Genomic DNA, 25,791 nt, shown 5'->3' with positions numbered 1-25,791 from the left:
CACACACACACACACACACACACACACACACACACACACACACACACGTGACACGTCATCCCACAATACATCCATAAAGCTATAAGGCGCAGACAAGCGAGTGCTGCAACCCCTAGATCCCACACTTCATTACCCGTCCAGCCATCCCTGACTGGATTAAATCGATGCAGGATAATAGCCAGCGCCCTCACTCCTGCAACACTCCATCTCTCCCTCCTCCGTCCCACTATCCCTCCATCCATCCACCCTTTCCCCCTTCATACCACAACTCATCCATTCGTCTTGCTGTTTCTACATCCACTCATTCTCCTCTGTTTGTTCACCTGTTCTTTCTACTCCTTCCATCCAACCCCATATCCTCACTTTACCCCTCTATCTTGCAACCCCACCATCTTCTTACTATCAACCACGCTACCCCTCCTCTCCCTCCACCTCCACCCGTCCCCTCTTTCCTCTCCATCTCAATCTGTCTGTTTTCATCACATCTGTGGATCATTCCTCTTATCAGGTGCGGCTCCTGTAATACCGCTGTCTTATATAACATGTCTGTTGTGATCAGTGACAGCTTGGCCGTGCTGCATTGGCAGTAACGGGGATAATAAGCTCATTTTGGTTCTATGTCACTTCTGTCTGTCTGGGCTGCTTCCTTTAATTTAGGTCTGCTGCATCTCTGGGGAAGGAGGCGTTATTAGTCTGCAGAGGATTGGCCGGGTGTTTAAAAATTCCATTTGTTAAGGGTGTCGGTTTACATGCAAGCAGAGAAGTTGGTGCCGTTACACTTTGTAATGGCTACATTACCTTCATTTAACACTCTAAATTGATACTGGCTGCCAGCGGGGGGGAATAAAAGCAGCTGGAATGGTCAAAGTTTTTACAATTCTTCAAACTAGCAAATCATTTATTGTGGTTAATGGCCCACTGCAGGCTTGTTGCATACAATTAAAGCTGTGATCCATTATCGCTAAAAACAACAAAATGGCCTGTCATGCTCGCTTTATTCACATTCATGAGGTCCAGAAATATTTGAACCGACTACTATTGCACTATAATCTCTAAAAGGTAGAAATGATTGCCTTTTTTACTTGGACTTTGTATTTTCAAACACATTTTGCAACTTGTAATGACCCAAGTGCAATACTGTTACCTTAAAAGTTCATGTAAAGTCAAATTTAGGCTTTAAAACCACAAAAAAATGTTTTCTAACGTGACAGCACTACCTAATGTATAACCCTTATGAACTATTAAAAAATGTGAAAGTGCTCTCGCTTCATGTCTACATCATTCACAGCAGGAAAGCAACAACTTCACTTTTCTCTGTCAGTCAAACCAAGTATTCAAAAACACTGAATAATTAATGATTAAGCTTTAAAAAAAGGACTTGATTTGTGATTTGCAAGATTTTCTGGTGACGAAACAATAACAGTGTTTGAAGGGGGGATAAAAGACGGCGCATAAAATATTCAAGGGGGAACTGTGATAAAGCGAGGCTCGAGCAAAAGGATCTATTTCACACATTCAGAGAGCACAACATTCTCGTGACCTGAATCGAAATCACTGCACAGCAATACATTTACAGAAATTGGTGTTGATGTACTTTGCCACATGTGAAATAGAGCATAAAGAGATGAAAAAAAATTGACAAGTTAGCAGATATCAGAAAACCTCAACGTTAATGTCAATATTCTGTTCTTTTGCTCAATAATAGTGTGTTTAGAATCTAGATCATGAATCAATGATTACCGATACTTGTTACGACGTATTTCTTTCCCAATCAATCTTAAAACTATTCAGAACGTCATTCTGAAAGCATCATTTTGTTTTCTTTTGTCTTTTTTACACCAGAGACTGTAACTTGTCATACTAAGAAAAGAACAGGTCTCACTAATAACATTAGCGATGGCTATTTTCCCAGCTTCCCAGTGTGCACAATACCAGGACCCTGAAACTGAAGCAGCCAAATGTCCAATATTCACCCTTTAATAGCTCCGTTTTTGGTCTCCACCAAGTCGTCCACCAAGGAAAATATCTGTCTAATTAGCTGCTAAATGCTCCAGTATGTTCATCACCTAGCTGCTAACTGTGTCTTTTTTGCAGTTTGGTGCTGAGCATGTAATGTACAGTGGGTTTTCACAGCTTTTTCGCTGAAAACAGCTGCCTGCTGCGGCAGAAAACGACGCTGTGAAAGCGGACCAAAAATTGCAAGACGGACAGTTCAACGATGAGCTGAAACTCGCTAGGAAATCCAGAGGTGTGCTGCAGGTTCAGGTGCGACCCCTTTCATATTCTCACATAGTTTGCACATTGTCGCGATAAGTTGTTATCAGACACATTTTGCTTTAACAACGTATAGCTAATTTTACATGCTTACATGGAAAGTTTTCCTGACTCGGCTGCTAATAATTATGATACGACTAATGTAATGGTCACGTGACTTAAACATCAACATATTACAATATGGTCAACATTGTAGTGTTAGCTCTTTACATACAAAGTACAGCCGGACAGAGTCACTGTGGTGTGGATGTACAGTAGACTTGTTTTCTTGTGAAATTGGATGTCCCTGTGAACCATATGGTTATATTAGAAATACTGTAACACTTGGCTAAACAGTCATTTTCATCCTGTACCAACGGCAAAATATCTACTTACTTACACCAGTGTGTGCGCCTGAACTTAAACCATCTGTTCAGATAACCGAGGCTCATGATATCACACTCGGGGTCTCTATGAGTTGGAGCCAATTTTAGGTGACACTATTAGAAGCCTTGCACAAGTCTGTCTGTACCAAACTGAAAAAGTCCATTTATTTTCTACAACGTGGACCAGATCAGGGATTTTTCTTCAAGAGTTATCATGAGTAGACATCATCTTTGGAAAGGAAAAGTCGTCTGCAGCTGAACTATTAAACAACATTCCTCATCAGTCCATCATGTGATGAGCCGCACAAATGTATTTCCTCATTTCCCGCCTGGAGTCCACAGCAACACTGACTTCTACAGCTGGCAGCTATCAGCTACCTCAACTCAGCCAGCGTGTTGTACAACAGTGTGAACACCACTAGCTGTCTGGAGGAGAAGACACATTCGAGTTTACAGTGGAAGGCTGTCGAGAATAGCAGGTGGATAAAGTGACAAGAACATTTCTGGAAATAAATGAAGGCAGCTATGGATGCACGGACTGAAAGCTTGACTCGGATGTCAACACCATATATTTTAGAATTTGTTTGGAATCTCTTGTCAGCTCTAAAGCCCATTTATCAAAGCAAACAGACTACATTATGACACTGATGTCTACTTTTCCTAAATCTATAGGTCTCAGCTGTCGTAAGATTTAAAAGCAGCCGCCTTCTTGTTAAGACTGAAGCGAATAAACATGACAAACAGTGTGTGACTCTTAATTTCAAGAATTATTCTACTTTGAAAGATATAGTTAGAAAGGGCTGTGGACCAGAAAGGATGACACAACAACCTCTTTCACTATAAATTTCAAGAAAAATCCAAATACTCGTGCCAAAACTTAAAATGAACTCCAAATATGCGTGGAGTCGACCTGCAGCACATAGAGAATCAAATATTCATGATCTCGCAGTAAAAGCAACCTGCGGATCGGTCACACTGATGCTAACAAGGGGGATATGAAGTAGATGTAACAGACGGAGGGCGAGGCAGAGCAAACACTGCGGCAGCAGCTGCTCTCTGCAGTACAACCATTAAGACGGGAGGAGGCAACGCTAGGAGGACGCGCATAATGAATGTGCATTGGTGGTGCGCCTCAACATCTGTGCACCCCAAAGCCCTGCCATACCTTCACCTTCACGTTAGATGCACTCATCTCTCACGACATTTATTTTTTTTATCCGCACCCTGCTGCTTCATTTGTTCACGGTTTTTTATTCCGTTTGCGACATAAAGAAGGTGGAGGTGGGAGAAAGTTAAAACTCAAGAGACAGAGACGGGGGAAGTGGGAGGAGGAAGAGCATCCCCATCCCCATCCTCCTGCCTCCTCAGCCCCCTCACCCCTCCCCCTTACAACTTTTCTTTGGGGGCTTCTTATAAACCAACCATCTATCTCCATTATGCCCCCGAAATTGCTATTTGTCGCTTTGCGGGGAAGAAATAATCAATATGTCTTGTGGGGGCAGCGAGCGCATTAGAGGAAGCAAATTGATGTCTCTCGCCCCAGCGCTCCTCACCCAGCACACTGCACCACAGCTAATGGGAAGCCTCGCTAGCTGGCAGACAGGGAGCCAGCATGTGTGTACCTACATGTGTGTGTGTGTGTGTGTGTGTGTCAGAGCACATGAGTGACTGAATGAGTGAGTGGTCAGGCAACAGGGAATTTGTTAATGTAAAGTGAATGCCAGTGTTTGGCTGTGTGTTTGTGTGCTCGTGTGTGTGTGTCCAGTGCTGACAGAGCCTTATCTCTCCCAGCCATCCGGTCTTAGGTCTTTGGGCTGTCAGAGGCAGATAGCCCTGTCACTACCGTAGCATCCCCTTTCCCCGAGAGCCTTGAAGGCTTCCTATACCGACTGACACTTCCAGAAAATCCCCACCTGATAAGTGCATTGCAGACGGACGTGACTGGCCCAGTCGTCCATTTCCTCCGCCTGGCTTTTATTTCATTACACTTTTCAATCGTTCTCGATCGCGGGCCAGAGAAAGTAAACATCCTTTTCTTGACTTCGAAAACGTCTGTTTTTCATCTAACAACTGCAAATGGTTTAATCTGTTGTTGCTTTGGCCATCAGAGTCAGTATTGGCTGTGTGTTGCCGTGGAAGAGTTTTATTTTTTTCATCAGTTTCCTGCAATCTATCGACATACTGTATGAAACTTTAAAAAAAAAGGCGACAGCAGCAGCTAACACCTGAGTGCTGGGTATTAATCAGGAGTTACCACAGTCATTATTGCATTTATAGTTTTTTTTCTTCACTACATATTCTATTGCATTGCACCCAAAAATCTGTCTTTAGTCTCTGGATTACACATAAAGCACCTTTTTTTGGATTAATGGTTGAAAACTGCAACTATTATTATTCCGTTTGAGACTCCAAAACATAATTAAAAAGAATTGAATCCAACATAGCAATGCTCATACAAAGATCAAATCCTTAGAACTGTGTGTTTGTAGTCTCACCTTTAGGACTAAAATGATAAATCTATTGACCAAATAACAGAAACAGTCATTTATATTGTGTCTTGGTATAGATTCTCAAATGTGAGAAATTTTAGGTTGTTGGTTGGACAAAACAATGTCAGCTTAGGCTCCAGGAACTTGGAAATGTCTTTTCTTTTCACTAATTAAACTTGTATTAAGAATTTTGATAAAATAATAAAGCAGATGGAGCTGGCCAGTTGTCATGGAAATTTTAATTGTTTTTTCAGAAATGCTTGTTAAAATAATCAGTTATTAAATTATCAGTGATAAAAATAATTAGTGGCAGCTCTCCAAGTGTGTCCCTCTCAACATATCCATTTCTTTCTGAGTGGGTAAGAGAGCAGAGATGACAAAATGCGACGCGTTTAAGTTTCATTTAAATCCCATGACGTGTGTCCCTGCCGGTTCTTTAGACGTCCACCGTAAATGCAAAACTGACACCACAGAGGCAGCAACAGAATAGCATCACTGTCACCGCATCATAATATGAGAAATGAATATATAAATAGTGCGACTGATAGTACGAGAGCCAGACAATAAATTCATCTTTCTGTCATACTCTCACACACACGCACAAAATCAATCTCTGGCGGTGTCATCGGGGCGCTCAGATGGCTGTGTGTCTCATCTCAGACACAGGACGGGGGGCGTCACAACAGGATTCTCAATTATCCATTTATTCGCTGCAGAGGGCATTAGGGGCCTGTCAATCCTCATTTACCCAGGCTGCACTTGCACAAAACTAGATCCATGACCACACACACACATTTGGGATTGGCTGGTTTTAGTCCGGGCCAGTTTGAGATTTCATCTACCAAAGCTATTTAGACCTGTCCTGTTCTTTTCCTCATTGTGAAGTGTTGTAAAAGATATTTAAGGTGTAAGAGATTTAAAGTGTCAGAAAATTGTCTTTATTGTAAAGAAATCCCATGAAAAAAAAAAAACACCATTAAACCACCGTCCTGTCAGGAGCTACAAACTTGTCTTGGGTGTTATAAAATACCTGTGACTACTGCAGTCCTTTGTCCAGGCTAGAGACAAAAGCCAGATGTTAGCAGTTGGGAAGTGGTTTAGCACAACAATGGAAGTCTATGACACAGAGGAATATATCAGGTTTTATACATGGAAAATGCATTGCTATGAGTTAGTTTTGGGTTTTTTTATGAGATTTTTTCACAATTAAAACATTTAACATAGTATTGAATATATTATTCAAGTATTGAATACAATTTCTGGCATTAGAAAATCTTACTGCGGTGTATTTTGAGGACCATTAAGCTAAGCGACATCCAGCCTTTTTCTTTGTTGAGCTCATGTTGAGTCTTTTCACTGCACTTCCCAGTGTTTACCTGTCAGTCACACAGTGCCTCCACCACTGTGCTGTCTGTCTCTTCGGATTCTCCGATGATGAACTTTCTGTGTGGAGTTGGCCTGCTAGGTTTCCTCCTGGTGCTCTGACACGCGGATTAGGTTAATTGCTTAAAGGTGTGAATGTGAAACGGCCTTTTTCTTCAGCAGGCATTTTGACTAGTCATGTAGCACAGGTGTTACTAATAACATTAACGACCGCTCTGCTCTATTCAAGTGCTAAATAGAACTCAGGCATCATTGACGATTAAATACACCTGCGCTCTTCTCCCACTGCGACGTGTCAAAATGTCCCTATCCCTCTTTCCTGTCATTATTCCACCGGCTCATTCACCATCTCCTATAACAGTCTGTAGTTTAGTCCACTGTGAGCAACAAACTTAAATTTCCGACACAAATCCTCCGTTTGCGTCAACATTGACAGGTATACAGTGTCACATAATGCTATTTATGCATCAATCAAAAGGTGCAGCGCTGTGTTGTAGAATTTCTAGCAAGAAAAGTAATGGGCGCCACATTGTTGATTCCAAATGCATTTTCAGGCAAATAAATTATTGTAACTGCTGCTTGTATAATGTGGCACTTCATGGGCTCATGTACAAGTTACAAGAAAGAGGTTGAACCACTTTTGTCATTAATTTATACAAAAATAATGAGCCCACAGCCATGCCAGTGAGGCTCAGTGAGGTTGTTACTTCAGAACAGTGAACATATTTTTTAGATTAGCATGTTAGCATTGTCACAAGCTGGCTCAAGGCCAGACAGGGTCACAACCAACACATGCTGGCTCACTGACTGTCACCAGCTTATATAGTCTATAGACCAGGTGAGCTGAATCTCCCTGATGCCCCGACTCCACCCACCAGGCTCGTGGAGGGAGAGGCCTGATCAGAGAGGGTTGTCACAGCATGCAACGTTACAGTCTGGGCCAAACTAGACCCTTAGTAGTCATGTCACTACAAACAAGGCTAAACATATAGAAACTACTTTAAAATAGCTCACTAGAACTCCTGTAACCTTTACAAATGTTGTTATAATAAGCATTTTCAAGGCAGTAAAAATAAATCTTGTGGTATTTGCAGGTAAGGGGGACGGGCTCACTATCAAGAAATTCTCCATCCTACTGCAAAACTCACTACAGCGTCTCCCACAATATGACACAATAGTGTTTGAGAAATAATTCCACTACCAGCTGCATGTGACAAACATAACAATTTGTCGGCACCGCAGGTTTATTCCCTGCTTTGACGGATGCCGAATCAAGGCTGTCGCTGCAAGTGCAGAAGAAACCGTGGCAATTAGAAAAGCCCTGTGTGTGAGAGTTGGCTGCTGCATGCACCGCTGGGCATAAATGAGTCTAGCAGCCCGGGCGACGTAGGCAGGGCTTTAACACAACACCACAGACACGCCTAAGACTCCCATTGTGCCTCTCGCTAATCCATTTCCACCCTAACAAGCTGCTGCCTTCGAACCCAGCCATCCAACAGCAAGCCTGTCCACCGTCTGCTGGGCTTGGTTCAGCTCCACTATTCTGACTTTCGGCAGCCATTTTAAGCTCTCTCTGGCAACACTCGTCCTCCTCTGTGTTGAAACAAAGCTGTAATGTTTTTAGCATTGAAGTGCTGCTACTGTACTTGTTTGAATGCATTTGTTGAAAGCAGCTGGCTGTGGTATTTAGTGAGTGTGTGTCAATTAATCTGAGTATCAAAAATGAAATTCTGGCATGTAGGAAACCAGTGTCACGTTTACAAAAGATGTAGCCTCGTAGAAATGTACATTTGGAGATTGGCTGAGGTACAAGAAAATGCAGACAACAGTATTATTCTATATTTGTATACCAGAAGAGAAAGCTGTCATCGGCATCACCTTAAAGCAGTATTATTTTCCTCCCTCGTGGAATGCAAGTTGATTATTTCTGTAACCTCCGGGTATTCATACTCTGGGTGGAGCTCAGGAGACTGAGTTTTTTCACTAACAGGTTCAAACAGAAGGACTAAAAATGCCCATTTTTTGCTAATAAAGCAGCCGCGACACCGCAGAGAAATCAACACTGCATTTTCTCTATTGAGCTGGAAATTGTGGAGGCACTTGAACAGCACTAATTATTGTCCTCACAGCCGAGAACTTTACCTCAGGTGGAAAAGAGCTGAGTAGCGGACAAATAAACAAAAATTAATAAGAGCATCCGTTCTGTGCTGCTTTCAATAACATTGTTATTGAAATCTCGGAAGAATTGAAGAAGACTTTTGTTTAATTTCTTTTAAAACTTTGTGGTTTAGTAGCGGTTTTGTTTCTCCGCCTGACTGCACTTCTTATCCCACATATTATCAAAGGGAGAAACTTCCCTTTGGGCATGAGCACCGACATACGCCCACACAGAGACACTGGGTGTGATGAGACAAAATGAGATGGGAGAGATGATACAATATGATTCAGAGGCATGCAGGGGGAAGCAGCATCAGGTGTCTCGTTTATAAGGTGTCTACAATGTAAATGCAAAGTCGTTATGTAACTTTACATGTGACGTATGTCACGTAACCTAAGACTTTCGATTCCAATACTCTGCTCCTGAAAATGAAGGGGCGTTTAAGAATCAGAATAATGACTTTCTGGCCTCCTGTGACTCAAAATGAGACTAAAATTAGATATTAAAATGGAAGCAGGTTCAGTTTTAAACTAACATTTCATGTGCTACTGTATTCCTCTGTTCATTCAAATGAGCTGCAAATATTCCTCTGCACACATTGTTTAAAACAGAACCAGAAGCAGTTCATGAATTTATGGAGAAGATATTAATAAAAGTAAAATGCTCAAAGCTGACCAATATAAGATGTAAAGGAGAGGTAATATGTGAGCTGGAATTGGAAAAAGCTGGAATATGGTTGAATAAATGCCTTCCAGAGTGGTTTTCTGAGTCCCTTTTAGCTAGAAACTCTCGTCAGTGACTGGTTGTAATATATCTTCAAAAGGTTTTTCAAGTTTGAAAATATCCCGCAAGTTTTTGACCTTTTTAAAAAATGTACGTGCAAACTTTTATCGCAATCGGAGAATTTCAGAAATACCCGAGTGCTAAACAGATATCAGAGCATTCATGTGATAGCTACAACATATTTGTTGCCTCAGATTCCACAGCTGCTGTGGCGTCTCGGAGCCCTTCAGTGTCAGCCTGTTTAAAGTAACTTCTACTCGGCACACAGGCAGACACAGTGAATATGAACAGAATAAGCTTCCAGACAATAAAAAGACAGCACATCAATAACTGCTGGGCTGGGCTTTGCAGGGGGGCTTATTGGTTTAATTCTCAAAATACACAGAGATGGGAGACTGCATGAGAACAAACAACTGAAGGGGTGTTCGTATGTGTTTCTGTGTGTAAGCTTGTGCTCGAAATCCATTCTACCATCTTTTCCAACACGTACAGAAGGCCTAGTGCAAATATTAGCACTACATCTATTGGGAGGCAATCTGGCTGTCACCATATTGTTTTTTTTTGCTTTTTAGCAGAAGCCTCAGTAAGCAGAGCCGAGCAGACAATGAATGTTGTTTTGCTGCTCTCGGAGAGGTTGTACTGGTAATGAGCAGTAAGTTCAATGGCTTCCATTCTTGCTGCTGCTGTGCCACGGCTGGCTTGTGCAGCCCACTGGAACAGCGGCGTGTGTTGTTTCAGTTGAATGTCATTCTGTTTAGAATGTTAGCACAATGAGCACACCAGCATGGAGGGTGGCATGTTAGAGTAATCCCATTACTTCTGTGTGGCAGCGAGTCACCCTCTGAGTTCTTTTTTATATACTAATTTTATATAACAAACATACTTATTTAATCCAAATCATGAGCTTTTCCAAAGCCTAACCAAGTACCTTTGCTGTGCATGTAAACCTATGTTCGAAGTTTATTTAAGAGATTTTGCATGTAGTGAGCTTAAACTGTTTGTGTCCTGTGACACTATGTAACAAGCGGACACTGACACGCCGTCCTGACACGTCCTAAATGCTGGAGGGGTACGTTGACTTCATAGTTCGGAGAAAATAACATTGATTGATGCAAAACTAATGCAGAATTTAGGATATATGGGTTCTTTTGGGCACATTTGACCAGACGTTTTTTAAAACCTTGGCTATGGTCCAGTGGGCTGCAAAAGATTGCAACAACTTGTTACTTTGATCAAATGTATAATATTTTAAATTTGGTGGTCCAAAAGTGGCATTGGTGCTTGATTTTTGCAATATTTGCCTATATGTTTTATTTATCTTACTAAGTTTATGTTGTGCACCAATACACAAAAGTAAATTCCTTCCATGTGAAAACCTATTTGGCAATATTTGATATATCTGAATATCTGACGTGATTCTTGTGATGGTTAACCATTTTGGCCTTAGTGTTATTTGGAGGTGTGTTTTTGGACCACTTCATGAATCTAAGCTATTTGCTAACTTTGCCCGTCTACTGTTTCGGGCTGAACAGGTCGTGTACAGTCTGGTTATTATGCGATCTTTAATGCCAACACATACACCTACACCTACACACGGGGACATCTTGGTTGAGTCGTCTCTGTATTCTTGCCCTGTTGAACGGATGACTTTCCCTCAGTGATGATGTGAAGCCTCTATCTAAGGCGGGAGCGCTGACGTCTATTAGATCTATAAATCATGTTAGGAGAGGGGTGGGGGTGGAGGGTGTAGTTGGGGGGGGGGGGGGGGGGTGCAGTGCGAGCTCAGGGTCGTAAATCTCATTACCTGAGACTGCTGCCGACCCTTCCCCCCCCCCACCCTGTCCTCAATCTCTCCCATTATCAGCTGACCTTGACCGGCGACGCAGACACTTACACTCAATCAGGGCTGCAGTGTGTGTGTGTGTGTCTGTGTGTCTGTGTGTGTGTGTGTGTGTGTGTGTGTGTGTGTCTGTGTGTGTGTGTGTGTGTGTGTGTGTGTGTGTGTGTGTGCGTGCGTGCGTGCGTGCGTGTGTACGTGTGTCTCTGTTTACCAGACGTGATATTTGGAGCTCCCTCCTCCCTCTCCCTATCATAAATGAGGCCCCGGATTTTTTTAATGAAAATATCAGTTTATTCTTGCTCCTGTCATCTTGTCATCAGCTTGTTTCCATCGAGCTTGTCAGTCACTGGCTCTTAAAGGTGAACACACACACACTTCACTCTCTTATTTGTTATTTTGTCATCTTTTAGGAATGTATAATCAGTTCATTTAAAATGAATTTGCTCAATAGTCAATATAGAATTAGTGGCACAAAATAAATGAGAGCACCTTTAAAGGCCACTAGTCCTTGATTGATAATTTATAATCAGTACCGACCTATAGGGTGAACTTCTGGTAATGAGATTTTTCTTTTGTTGTATAGGTTATATTTCTATCAAAAGCACAGAAATAGAGCAGGCTTGCGATGTGATAAGTTAAAAAAAAATCTGGTTATTGAATTGTCCTCAGTTCTGGTCTGCTGAGTCACTTTCCGAGCTGCTGCAACACGGCTCATAAACACACACCTGTAAGCACACCATGGTTCATTTAAAGTCTAATGATCTAATGTTGAAACACAGACCTTTGATTGTGTGACACTCATGCTTGAACCTTGTCTGTGTCAGAGAAGTATGGCAGAACACGAGTGTTCTTATAGCAAATCATTCATTCATTAAATGTTTTTGTATTGTATAATTTGACTTTCCAGAGGCAAAATTCAACATTATTTATACTTTATGGATGGCAATACCAATACCAATCTCTAGGTTGTTCGGTGCAACACTTTGATCCAGACTTAAATTGTGTTTCAAAGATTGCCATGAAATTTTGTACATACATTGGTGTCCCACTCAGGATGAATTGTGAAAAACTTTGGGGATCCTCTGACTTTTCATCTAACGCCATCATCAGGTCCAAATTTTGAATGTCTCGTTTATGTCCAAATACCTACAAATCTAATAACATTCCTTTGCTGTACTTGTGTTTAGTGCCAATTAGCAAATGTTAGCTTGCTAACACGACAAACTAAGATGGTGAACATGAACATAAACATTACACCTGCTAAACATCTGCATGTTAGCATTGTTATTGTGCGCATATTAGCATTTTGGCATTAGCAATTAGCTCAAAACACTGGCGTGCCTATGCACGGTCTCACAGTGCTACTAGGATGGCTGTAGACCCTGGTTTCAATTCATTAATGATATTGAATCATGTATTTTCTTTGAATTATTATATTTACGTTTCAAACTTTGGCAATAGTTTATAATTTTACACCTGCTGTCATCGCAAGATGGACCACTAATCACCACAGTAGCCTCCTCTTCCTTCCTTCGGTTTTTCTGCCTCTCTCTTCCTCTCTCACACTTAAAAACACAGATTGCTGCGCTTTTGTGCCATTAAAAACAAATCATTCCACTTAATTTCATGTGCCAGCTCAGGAACATGGCAGTATGTCATTATGTAATCAACTGTAGTTTTTTAAAAGGAACAGAAATTATTTGAATACTGGCACAAAAATCATTTAATTAGAATTAATCAAATTAAAAGTAGGCACCCTCTTCCTCCTCACATCATTTCTTCAACTATACTTCCTCCAATGCATTTTAATTGCTTTTCATGCCTGAAGCAGATTCTAGGCTGGAGCGGGAATCGAATGCATATCTGGGTGCTTCAATAATAACTCATATGACAACACTCTCAGCTATCACACAACCCCCAAACTGTCACTGTTCCACCACTGTGCCTTAAGACAAGTTCACCCTGAATAATTTAGCCATAGTCAGTGAGCTAGTTCGCCCAGAGGATGTTCCTGAAAAGTACATCATGTCTACCCCGAGGCGTGCTTCGTGGAATGGTGACAGCTTTAGTCATGTTTGACAGCTGAGGATGTACACACAATCACCAGTCACCAGGTTTATCACAATGTAATAGAGGACATGACCCGGGCATGAGAGTCTCTGTGTGTTCACCAACGCCAGCAAGGGGTTCGATTTTGAAAATAATTGTTCCACCTGGACGGAAACGTCTCAATACAGCTGATGGACATATATAAGGATATTTAGGCTTGAATTAGTTCACACATAAACATATCTGTCGGTCTATGCAGAGAATGGCCGGTAACACAAATCCCGGCGACATATTCATATTTTGACTGTGAACAAGTAATATAAGGCCTTAAAGTATTTTTATACAATATTAACAACCTGTACATTCAATTACAAATCATTTTATTACGAACTTTTTTACGCGGCCCTATATGAAAACATTGATCATTACATTAGTCGACCATTCCGTCAATTAATCTATATTCCATCTTTGCCTGTTCAGTGTCACTGGGGCTTTAAGCCAATCCCAGCATGCATTGGGCAAAAGACTCGCAACTCTCTGACAATAATAATGAAAATAGTCATAACTTTATCTCCCTTTAGTCTCCGCTCTCTGTCACACACACACACACGCACATACACACACTCCACCAGCGTCCTGTTCCGCTCTGCCAGTCTCTCAGGACCACCCGAGGGTGCCACATCACAGGTTTGTTTTTCCTGTATCTGCTCCATCAGAGAGGAGCAGGCCTCATTAGTGTGTAGGCCCTGTAGGGTCCTGGGGCCCCTAAACCCACACAGCCAACATCCAGCGGCCCCTTAGGACCTGAACCCCAAACACAACAAATCACTGAAACAAAAACGCATGCTAGCATCCCTAATGCCCAAATCTTTACACTTCAAAAACACAATTATGCTAATGCCAGGAATCATTTGCCATTCCAACTCTGATTTAATGCGGCCTTTTAGTGGGGGAAGCTAATTAGAGGCTTTAATTAACATGTGCGACACAAACTGAAGAGAAGTGCGAAGGAGCCTGTCGATCACGGTGGAGCACAACGAGAGCGGGGGAAAGAGGGAGAGCGAGAAAGGGAAGTCTGAAAGCTATGCAAATGAGGCAAGGGAGCGCCATGGGGAGGCGTGGATATCTGCCGCTACAACGGTTTCTGTAAATATCACCATGACCCGTAGACGGAGTGGAGTCAGCTCATTAACACAGATTGGAAGGTGTCACCAGAATTCAGCCCATGAGGGTCAGCGTTGATACGACGCAACCTGAGTTTAGTGAGGGTACCATCATTAAAACTGATACAAAACACATGATTTAAGCTCGTGTCCTGGAATGCAAATACTCCATTCCAGTCACATACTCCTTTCCTGTATAACTGCCTCAAGGTGGATTGCCCAGAGCACTGCTGGACACTCACTGCTCCTCTATACTGTGCTTCTTTAGCTGCAGATATGTGTGCTGCCTGAATGCACACTGTAACTGTATATAGACTTCTCGTTAACACTGATTGGAAGGTGAACTCAGCACAACTCTGCATTATTGTTGCACAACCTGCGCTCAGGATATCGTCATCATTTCAACAGGAAAATACGAACAGATAGTGCGAGTAATCACCTTGGGTTTTTGCAGCGCTGCAGCTTTTCCCTTGAATATAAACTGGGCCACAGAAAATAGAAAATTGATACAGAAGATTGGAGCTGAAAATAGGAAAAGTCAAGGGAGCGTACCTATTAATGTCTGAGCTTTTATTCTGTTTTCACTTAGATTCACATTTTCACAAAGTTCTGCTGCACAAGGAATGCACTTTAATATCTAATAGATGTTTCAGGGCTTCATTTTTCATTTTTATTGGTGAAAGTACTTTTGTGCCACCAGTTTAAAGTGGTTCTTTTGGAGGTTTCATTAAAACACATTAGGCAGCTGGGTAGGATGTAATTTCCATACTTGATCTATGGGACAAGAGTTCTGCTTAAACTATTACCCCCTGATTAGATAATTAGATTATATATGTCTTAGCCATTTTAACCATTTTCTATGTGAGTGTTTCCATTTTTAAAAACTTTTTATGTGACGTACGTATGGAGTGTTAGAATTTACTTTAATTTGTATTTGCACATTAAATCAAGTGAACGTTTCCTTTCTATTGCAGTTCATATTTTTTTAATTTAAAAACACACATTACTGTTTAGTTGATTCAGAGTTAACAACGGTGTTTCAATAAAAATGCCTACTTTCGTCTATAAAGGCTATATAATGTAGGAAATAGTGATTATTTCTGCAGTCTGAGTCTCTGCAGGCAGAAGTCACTTTGCTGAAGGTCTCAGTGTAAAAATCTGACTATACGGCTTCAATCCTGTATGGGCTCTACAGGGTTTCCTCTTGGGAATCAATTCAGCAGCAGGGGAGTGAAAGAAGGACGTGAAATGTGCAGCTTCTCTGATGGTTACATGTGTAACCACTTGAAAATTCATAGAAAGAACAGTCCAGCTAAGTCCTGGGTGAGGATTACTGTTGTGGAGTATTGATCGCCATTCTCTGAGTTTCTGACCTTTTTCACTTGGTTGGTTGACTTTCTCCCAATCATCCATGCACTGTAGTGTTTCCAAATATACAGTCAATGAACAGTAGATGCATTATTCATCTTAAAGTTATACATTTCATGAAATCAAATCAGGTTGTAGACATCATTTGTGTTCTGTACATTAATATGTCATTACCTCTATTAGTAGTCTTCATTGCTAATAAAAACTGAACATTTGCTGCTGCCTACGCTTCACATTTACAGTGTTCAACTGGTTAAACATGTGGTGGCTTTTATTGTCAAGCAGACATGGAAACGCAGTGTGTTTGTCAATGTGCTTGGTGGTAACCGCCGACATTAATTAAAAATGGTGTCAACAACTCAAGACATTTTGTTGCATTATTTTGGGAGGTCAGTTTGATATACAGTATATTTCAGGGACTAATGAAAGAGGGCGCAGCCACAGTAAACCTCCAACTCCTCAGCAAAATAACCAAGTTTGGTCTGTCCTGCTGTTGTGCTGAAAAATACATCCACCGTGTGCAGCATGAAATCAGATGTGGCTACAGTTTCTATTGAATTACCTTTTTATTAAAACGACACGAGTTTTGCTGTAAGCTAATACACCAGCTACTCTTCTGTAGTGTTTTTTAGTGTCCGCTGTAGGCTATAGCATATCACGCTTGCTATCTCTAAATCAACAAGGACTGAAATCTTTTAGGATTTAGCATTTCATTCTGTTTCTTCTGCAGTCGATCATGTTTAAAGCCATGAAACCTTAAAGCCATGACCAGAACGCTGATCTAAACTTTGGGTTACCATCCATCATTTCAAGGATCTTTGCTATTAATCTTTGACAGGAGACAGTAAGAGTAGCTAGTAATGCTCACCTCTGTGTTGAGTCTTCTGAGGTTCAGTCACAGCCAACAGTCTTCATGGCAAAACGTGTCCTCTTGACCTGAAGACGGATGTACAAAGGAAAACGGCAAGAAATTCAGTGTCATTCATGTCATTCTAGCCAAACAAAACGATGAGTTTGTACAAACATTTGTCCCTAATGTTTGGGTAGACTATGAGCTAGTCTACTGTTTTGTATTCAGCATCCATTAGCTAGTGAATGCAGTGAAGCATTTTGCAGCTGAAGAGTCTGAGATGTTCTTTCAGAAGTTGGTGGAGACCAAAAGTAGAGCTAAAAGCAGAGTGAGTATTGGACTTACAGGAAACACGACTCCAAATGAATGCTAATGTGGTCTGCTGGATGTGTATATAGGGAGCTGTCTGCTAACACGATTGATATATCAACTTGAAGGGTGATCACATGTCAATGGCTTGTTTCTACTGCCTCCATGTGGCTGAAAAAGTCTAAGAAAAATACACTGATTTGCCTGAAAGGAGTGCTAGAATCTTTAACATGAAGGGCAACAGCTGCCACACTTCTGGTCTGATACTTTTAATTCTTTTCAAGTTTAAAATTAATTATGAAAAGTCATTGACCTGTATTCTGTTGACTTCACATGTATTTTCACACCTCAATGCAGCATTGTTGTGTTAGCTATACAGTATATGTCTGCAGTCACAATGTATCAAACAAGGGGCTCTTGTTGAGACACTCCCTGAATTAACAAGAGGGCATCATGCATATCCACTTCAGAGCATCGCTCTCAAGGTCAGTGACTCCTAACTGGTTATGAAATATGTTTGTCACTAATATGATACAGCAGAAACGTCTTTGCCTGAGGACATTAGGCAGTGCAAGAGGTGAAAAAAAATCCAACCTGTCTCAAAAAGAACAAGGTTTAATCAAGTCATAGAATGTACCGAAGAGCATTTAATGAATAACAATTTGGAGGTATTTTTCAAGCAAAAGCTCGAAAACAAAAGAATCTGTTTTTATCTTCTCAAATGTGAACATTTGATGCTTTTCTTTGTCATACGATAGTTATGAAATACTGTTGAGTTTTGGATTGATGGTCAGACAAATCAAGCTGTTTTAACATGTCACTTATAGGGCTGTGGAACGTCATGGGTGTTTTTCTCTACTTTTTGTCATTTTGTAAATATAATTAATCAATTAGTCCAGGAAATAATTGGCAAGTTAATTGATGCTGAAAATAATCGTTAGTTTTAAAAAGTACTCGTTCATAATGTCAACTAAAAGTGCATTTTCCTGGTAATACTTCTGTACTTTAAGTAAGATATTAAATTCAGGACTTTTACTGTACTTATAATGTATTTTGATATGTGCTGTTACTTAAGTAAAGATCTGAACATGTATATAATGTGACTAATTAATGTAGAAAACAATGTCAAGATAAGGGTCATGGACCTGCAGTGCTGCAACACTGGTTCTGTTTAAAAATGCTTGTTGCCCAGAAGTAGATGCGGATATTTGAAAAACGAGGAGTCAACTTAAGCGCACCTATCTGTCCTGAAAGAGCAAAACAACTCATTAGAATTCTCATTACATCAGTAAACAGGGTTTCATACCGCTCATGGAGAAATCAATATAATGTAGAGAGAGTTGAAGCTGAAAAAAACAAAACAAAATGGTAGTGTTGCTGAGGTTGGCATCAGAGGGGCCTTTATAGTGAACTTGATTAAAAGAAAATTGCTTTCAAGTGCTCTCAGCAGGCTGGGAGGTTGAGTGGGAGTGCTCTTGTGTGCAGCGCTGGTGGAGTTTCACAAACTAGGCTTTCAGGGTGAGGAAACAAGATGAAGAAATGCTTTGAAACTGCCTGAGGACAAATAACGAGGAGGCACTGGTGACACGGTGGCACAATATTGCCGCTGTGATCGTTTTCCTCTCCATACCACTTCCTTAGACTGGTGTTATTAAAATTCATTTTTGTTTAAAAAATCATTCTCTGTCACTAGGTTGAGAGGGTTGCTGTGTAAAATAACTTTTCTTGTTCCACATTAAACTTTCTTTGTTGTCTTTTATAATTTAAACGACATCTTTTCATGCTATAAATCAGATATTAGTGTGTCAAATATGTGTTGCTACTCACTGTAACTATAAATGAAGCAAAAGAAAGATTATGTGGAAAATAAATAAAAGGGGATTTTATCTTGTTAAGTATTTACCCGACAGGAGTGTCAGATGGATTGGGCTCTTTCATTTTGGAGCTGTCAAATCTGTGTAATTTATTCCCTCTCAAATTCAAAGGACATCAGGAGATAAAATACTGTGGCTGATTTCCATGAAACGTTCACCTAATTGGCTTTTAAAGGGTGGAATGAGCGCCGGTGAATAATTTAACTACTTAGTTTTAAAGTCTGACTTGTACTATTATTGGAAATCCATTACTGCGCAGGGTTAAACTTTGCTTTTTTTTTTAACAAAAAATGTAATTTGCAATTGATTTGAATTTGGTTTCTCATCCAGTAAAACATCTTGTCAGTCTAGTCATGTATGAATATAAGTCAAATAGATGAAAGAATCTGCAAATAATGAGAATTATTCACCTCTCTGCATTGGGTTTGCTTTGATTAATGCTAATGTTGTAGCACTTTGTAAACATATTCTCTGGTACCTGAACATCAGCCAAAAAGCATTTGCATATGCACTGTGGTGTAGCATAGTAAACAACAGATCCAGGGAGATTAAACTACAAATAATCCTCTGAGTGAAGAATGTAATATGATTAATGCGCCTGTTACCACAAACATACTGGAGGTGTGTTTGATCTTTTGTCATTTTTTGCTACTGAAATCATTTTGTTTGCATTAATAAAAATAAAAAAACTGTTTTAAGAATAATGTGCATATAATGTGCTTAAAATGGAAATATGCTTATTTGCGGTCTTGCCACAGTTAACATGAGAAGATGATTACATTATCATATCTATTCTGTAAATATGAAGCTCTACAGCCAGCAGCAGGTTAGCTTAGCTTCGCCGAAAGACTGGACACTAGCGGGAAGCTAGTCTGGTTAGATCCAAAGGTAACAAAACCTGTCTTAAAAAATAACACTTTGAATATCTTGTTTGTTTACACAAAATGTTCCATACTCAAACCAAAGTATAAAAAATAATTCCTGGAGTCACAGCTGGTTGCCTTAATACTCCGGCCAAGAACGTAAAAACACAATTTGGTGTTTTACACTTTGTTTTTCTTTGAATTAAATAAACAACATATAATATATTAATTAGGTTTAGGGATACTGGTGAACAAACCCAGGCTAGCAGTCCCCCTTCATTTGTAGTCTTTATGCTAAGCTAAGCTAACCAGCCGCCTGCAGTAACAAACATGAGAGTGGTATCAATCCCAAACTGTTCCTTTAAATTTAAATATCTGCACCAACTTTTTTATGTTTAGTGTCACTTGTGTCTGGAAACAATCCCAGCATGCACTGGATGAAAGGCAGGGAAACACCTTGGATGAGTCGCCAGCAGTTCTAACAGACTCAAGTCATTACATTTAATGGATCCAGTCTCTAATCCAGGTCTAGTCTTAGTCTCCAATACTTCTTTTACGTTTGTGAATCACTTGTTTAAAATCTCAGAGATTTCATTTTGGAAAGAAACTCTGTGAGATGCAGCTGACAGATAGCTAGTAGTGACTCGGCTGAAAGACGGAACATGTAGCCCACAGACAGACACAGAGACAAGACGGGACACTCCAGTGACCACGCTCAGATGGGTGAAATCCCCTGGTGTGACAAACTCATCCCATACGATCGATAGCTGCTGTGACAACAGCTCCTCTCGTCACAGGCTGGAGAACAAGCTGTTGTGAAGGTCTGAGAATGGAAGATAGGCCCCCGGAGGGAAGGCTTGATTTACGAGCCCAAGTCAGGATAGAGGCACAGTCGCCCACGTACTGTGGACGGCCTTCCTGCCGCATCAGTCTCCCCATCCTCGCCTGCTGGCCTGCCTGCCTGCCGCTGTACTTGTCCTCCTTCCTGTGTCTATTGCCTGCCTGTCGACAGCTAAAATGGGCTGAAATGACATACCACCCAGAATAAAACATTTCTCTCTTTAAAGTGAAGTCCTTGGCCAGACTGGGGGTGATGCTTGTCAACGTTAAGATAGATAATGGATGAGAAAGTGTTAATTGTAACATGTCATGTAGCCCTCGACCACTGGGAGAAACAAACTGGTGACATTCAGCAGGTTAACTGTGCTGTTATACAACCGCCCTGCAAGAAACACAATGGCACAATCACCTTCAGGCAATCGCACACCCGCACACTATCTGTCGTAGCAGACACCGGGCAGAGAGGAAGGCAAATATTCTGATGGTACAGACTCGGCACGATTCGCTTACCGACTGCAGTATAGCTTAGTTCACAGAAATGTCAAAGAGAAATATTGTATGGTAAACAAAGACGAAAGATGCTTTTGTATATCTATCTCAGATTTGCAGGCTTGTGCATTACTTCAGACCTTATTTGACTATGGCTGCAATTAACAATTATTTTCATTATCAAATAATCAACAAACAAGCAGCAGTTAATTCTTAAAATAATCAATTCATCTTTTGGCTGACTTGACTTGACTGAAACCCTCTGCCAAGGCCTTTAAAAAAGCTCAACACGATCATTAGTTATTCAAAACCTCAGTGAGAACTGTCAGCCTGTTAAGCAGTGACCACACATTCTGGCAATATCATAAACCCCAAAGTCTTTCCAGCATACAGTTGCACCCCTCCTCCCCCTCTTTAATTCATCGGGCTGGCTGTTGAGCGGGTGAAGACACCCTGCCTCCATCTCTCTCCTGAGCCGTATCAATATTCATGGGTCTGCCGGGTGCGTTTGTGCGATGGCTGTCTCATTAGCCTTTGATCCCCTTGCGCGAGGCCTGTCGGAGCGCTGATGCGCCAACAACAGAGCAACGTTTGAAGTGCAGAGAGAACAGCTGCTTGCATTGATCTCCATATACTTTCTTTGCCATCCACACGCACATCTGCACGTACACAGATGCTGCCCACAGGCACATGAATACATGCATCTACTACTTAGCACAGTCTGACCTCACCACTGCAACAATTGCCAGTGCACCGTGCTTATACCTACTTTATGGTATGCTCTGTAAAATATCGTGCTGAAAAAAGACCAGTTGATTGAATAAATCAATTAATTATATGGTAATTTTCTAAGCAAAAGTGCCTAACATTGAGTTCCTCTCAATTGCCAATATTGGCGTTGTTTTTTTTAAGGTCTCCTGTGATAGTAAACCGAATATCTGTGGGTTTGGATGATTGGTCAGACAACAGCTCGAGAGCTGTAAACTTATAATGAACATCTTCCCTATTTTCTGACATTTTATTGACTAAAAGATGAATCGTTTTATCAAGAAAATAATCTGCAGATAAATGAAAATACTAACAATTGTTAGTTGCAGCCCTGGTATTAAAACTATGTGTGTTAATCCTCAATCATACAATTAATAAGTGGAAGGATAATGTCTGCAATCTGTAAAAAGATGGGCCGAATATCACAATTATCACATTATTATATCATCTCAGTCAACTCATGAAGGATCTTGGACTTAATGGTCTTATCAACAGGTATTATTCAAAACACACCATCCCTGATCGTCATAGACCAAACAAGTAAATAAACACTGTTTGAGCTACGAGTACACAAAGAATGATTCACACTGAAAATGAATAATGAGCTTCTTTCTCTAACAGGATAGGAATACTAATACTGAATTATACTGCAGCGGTGAAAAGCTTGGTAAAAAGCTCTTATTTGCTTCCACGAGGCTGCGGATATTATGGAAATGACATTAATTAATACTTGTTGAAATCAGGAATAATTAGTCAGTCCCACAAATAGCCAACAGAACCAAATGCAATTCTGGTTTTCAATTAATGTTAAACAGTATAATCAACATTCTCTTCATTTATTATAAACAATAATTTGCTGAAAAATTTGTAGGAGCAGCCAACAAGACATGACATCATATGTTATGCAGCCAAAGCACTGCTACTGCACTGAAAAACAAAGGCTCTGCGCAGTTCTTGACTTGTACTTGAAATCATCCGTATAAAGCACAAATAACGACCGTACTTCAGTGTTATTACGGGACAGTTCACTTCCTCTCTAATATTAAGACATTTTCTACTGTGCAGCCAGGATGGAGAGGGTCCAGTTAGTATGACATCATGACATCTGCACAAATACGGACCCTGCGCTAGTCCACTCAATAATCCTCCGCTCTGTTCTGAAATGGTATATGCTGCATATGAAGAGCACAGTTAAAAATGAAGACTTGGAGCTTGTCCATTGCCCCCCTGGGAACAGGTTAGCAGATCAATACCGCCAATGTGCCTGATAACATTAGACCACCCTTAATGGCACTAATGAAGAGAGTGGTTGACAGATACTCAGGCAGACTTAGGTCAGAGAAACAGTCTGTTAGCTGCAGAGCCAGTACATCAAATGGGGTTTTAGATGATTGTCACATTTCTAAATGTATTCCAATGACTGCAGTTGCATGAGTGGATTTATTCATTATTTCTTCATAGTTAAGGAATCGTACAAAGATCTGGTTTTCGACAATAGATCAAGATCACAAGAGCAGATTTATAAACTGATATGGAGGAAATTCTGAGAGAATCCAAAAGGAAATTATCACAAATAAGTGTGCATTTGTGCAAATGATTGATGTGACCGTTTTTAAACGAGTTGAAAACCGTAAAATCTCACGCCTATCAAAATATGGGAGTTACAACAAGCTTTGGTGAGAACGGCACATGAAAAGTTTCAAATTTTTAGACTCTCAGTGATGTGTTCTGACCTTCACACCAACTGTGAGTAAAAGGAAGAGAAGAATAGAAACACCGGTGCCAAGTTTCTGAGGTGATTAGTGTCCTTTATAACATCAGGTCACACTGTGCTCAGAAATAGTCTGATTGCATGAAATGTTATCAGTCTTCAAATGTCAAAGAAACCACATCTCAGCAGAATCTCTGCTGACATTTCGATAAATCAGACCCTGTTTTGCTCCATGTACTCACACACACATATCCACACACACACACACACACACACACACACACACACACACACACAGAGCAACCTGCTGCTGAAAAGCCTCAGCAGGATCTTTGCGCATGCACTACTTAAAACCCAGCGCCTGACTGCTGCTGGTCCACAGTCCTGATAAAGACAGGGAGAGGGATGAAAGGAGGAGAGCCACAAAGTAGACAGTATAACGTACCTCACAGTGGACGTCTTGGTTTTAACTTCAGGAGCTAATGGGATGCTGCAGCGAAGCGGGACTGTCGATTTCTCTCGGTCTTCTTCCTCTCTGTCTTCTCTGGGATGGAGACTCAGGAGGAGAGCTGCCTCCTTCGCTGCCTCCTCCCTACCTCTGGCTCGCTCTGCCACTGTCTCAGCCCCTCTCACTATCATACCTCCCTCGCATGCTGCTCCCCCTCCTCTTTTTACTCCTCCCCTTTCCTATAACCTGCTCCCTCCCGTCTCTCGTCTCTCCTCCACCACCCTGTTCCTCAAACTCAAGGCTGACAAAGGAAACCAAGTCTTTCATCGTTAGTTTTTCCACAAAATTAGTTTTGCTTTTTTTGCTTTAATGTGAACATAAAGTTATTGTTTTAAACATTAGGTAATGTGAGTTTTCTGTATTCCATGGATCAGAAAATGCTAAATCTGTGATGACATTACAGAATGTTATATTGCACAGTAGACTGCAGTTTTAACTAACAATGATTTTCACTATCTGATTATTTCCAATCAAACGATTGTTTTGTCGATAAAAGGTCAGAAAAAATGGAAAGATGCCCATTATTACCAAGTTCAACTTGACGTATGCACATGCTTGTTTTATGCAACCAACAGTCCAAAACTCTAAAATATAGACTCAAATATGATAAAGAAAAACAGCAAATTCACAGATTTGAAAAACTAAACATCAAAAAACATTTTTAGATGGATTGATGGTTTCAGCGCTATTGCGGACTCAAAAGGTGGTCCAGTGTTGCTCGCTTATTGCATGTATGAGGTAAATCTTAAGCAGAAGCCTCCATTATTCATTGGTTTCCCTTATTAAAATGATACAAATCTCAGAGGGAGTGATGTAGATCGAGACAAGCAGTTGAGTTAGTGAATTATTTTAAAGATTTCACATAATTCATACAGCCTGAAGATTAGCAAAAGGGGCCGACACCCAATATCAAAAGGCTGTTGCTCATGTTTCGTACATCCAGTGATTATATCTCATCACATCTGGTGCATTACTCATAGCTTTCCCACTGTCTACGTGAAAACAAACAAGTGGATTTATGAATGCTGAAAGGAAAAAGAGAGGCTCTTATGGCTCAGTAAGGTGCGTTGAATTAAATGATATCACTCAGCTGTGTGTTTCCACCACTGACTGGTGAATAGGATTCATTCGTTATCTTTCTGAGTCAGATGACCACTCGTGGATTCCTCAGCACTGGCCAGTTATCAGTCCTTTTCTCTCTTTCTCCCTCCATCTCTTTTTCCCTCTCTCCCATAGAGAGCCCTCTGCTGCCTCTGCCCCTGTTTCCATAGTGACACTTTCCCCGACTCTGGCTCAACATAATCAAGTGAGCGGGATAGGGGTGGGGGTTGGGGGCGAGAGAGGGAACTGGGAGTCGGTTGAAGGAATGGCAAAGAGGAGAATGACAGAAAAAAAAGAGGCAAACAGCGAGAGATAAAGGAGCAAATAATGAATAAAGAGAATATCAATAAAGATGGTTTGTCAGTGGCAAACAGTGTCTTCTGCTCGAGTCCATCGCTGCCTGATGTTGGGTTCAGATCAGGTGCTTTGGAAAGCCTTGGCATATGGTGGAAATAATTATCATGCTCATCAGACAACTGGAAGGCCACTTGTGCTTTGTGACGACGCTCCCACCAGAGCAGAAATGAAATATGGGATAGAGTTGATCAATCTGAATTTTAATGAGTGTGTGAGTGAGTGGTGCTCAGCGTGAGTCTACTGCATGAT

General features: G+C 40.9%; 1 long non-coding RNA gene across 1 annotated transcript in view; it reads right to left on the bottom strand.

Annotated features, from left to right (window-relative positions):
• Window positions 1-24,183, bottom strand: part of LOC116393393 (uncharacterized) — a 41,416-nt gene extending 17,233 nt beyond the window's left edge. Inside the window, exons 1-2 of the long non-coding RNA XR_004213386.1 lie at window positions 24,022-24,183; window positions 16,741-16,808 (exon numbers count right to left, since the gene is read on the bottom strand). This is a non-coding gene — a long non-coding RNA (uncharacterized LOC116393393). The remainder of the gene's footprint in view (window positions 1-16,740; window positions 16,809-24,021) is intronic.
• Window positions 24,184-25,791: the final 1,608 nt, after the last annotated feature.

The sequence above is a fragment of the Anarrhichthys ocellatus genome, unplaced genomic scaffold (assembly GCF_004355925.1).
Source record: "Anarrhichthys ocellatus isolate YVR2014 unplaced genomic scaffold, GSC_Weel_1.0 scaffold33, whole genome shotgun sequence".
Classification (NCBI taxonomy): Eukaryota; Metazoa; Chordata; class Actinopteri; order Perciformes; family Anarhichadidae; genus Anarrhichthys; species Anarrhichthys ocellatus.
This window is presented reverse-complemented; position numbering and strand designations above follow the sequence as displayed.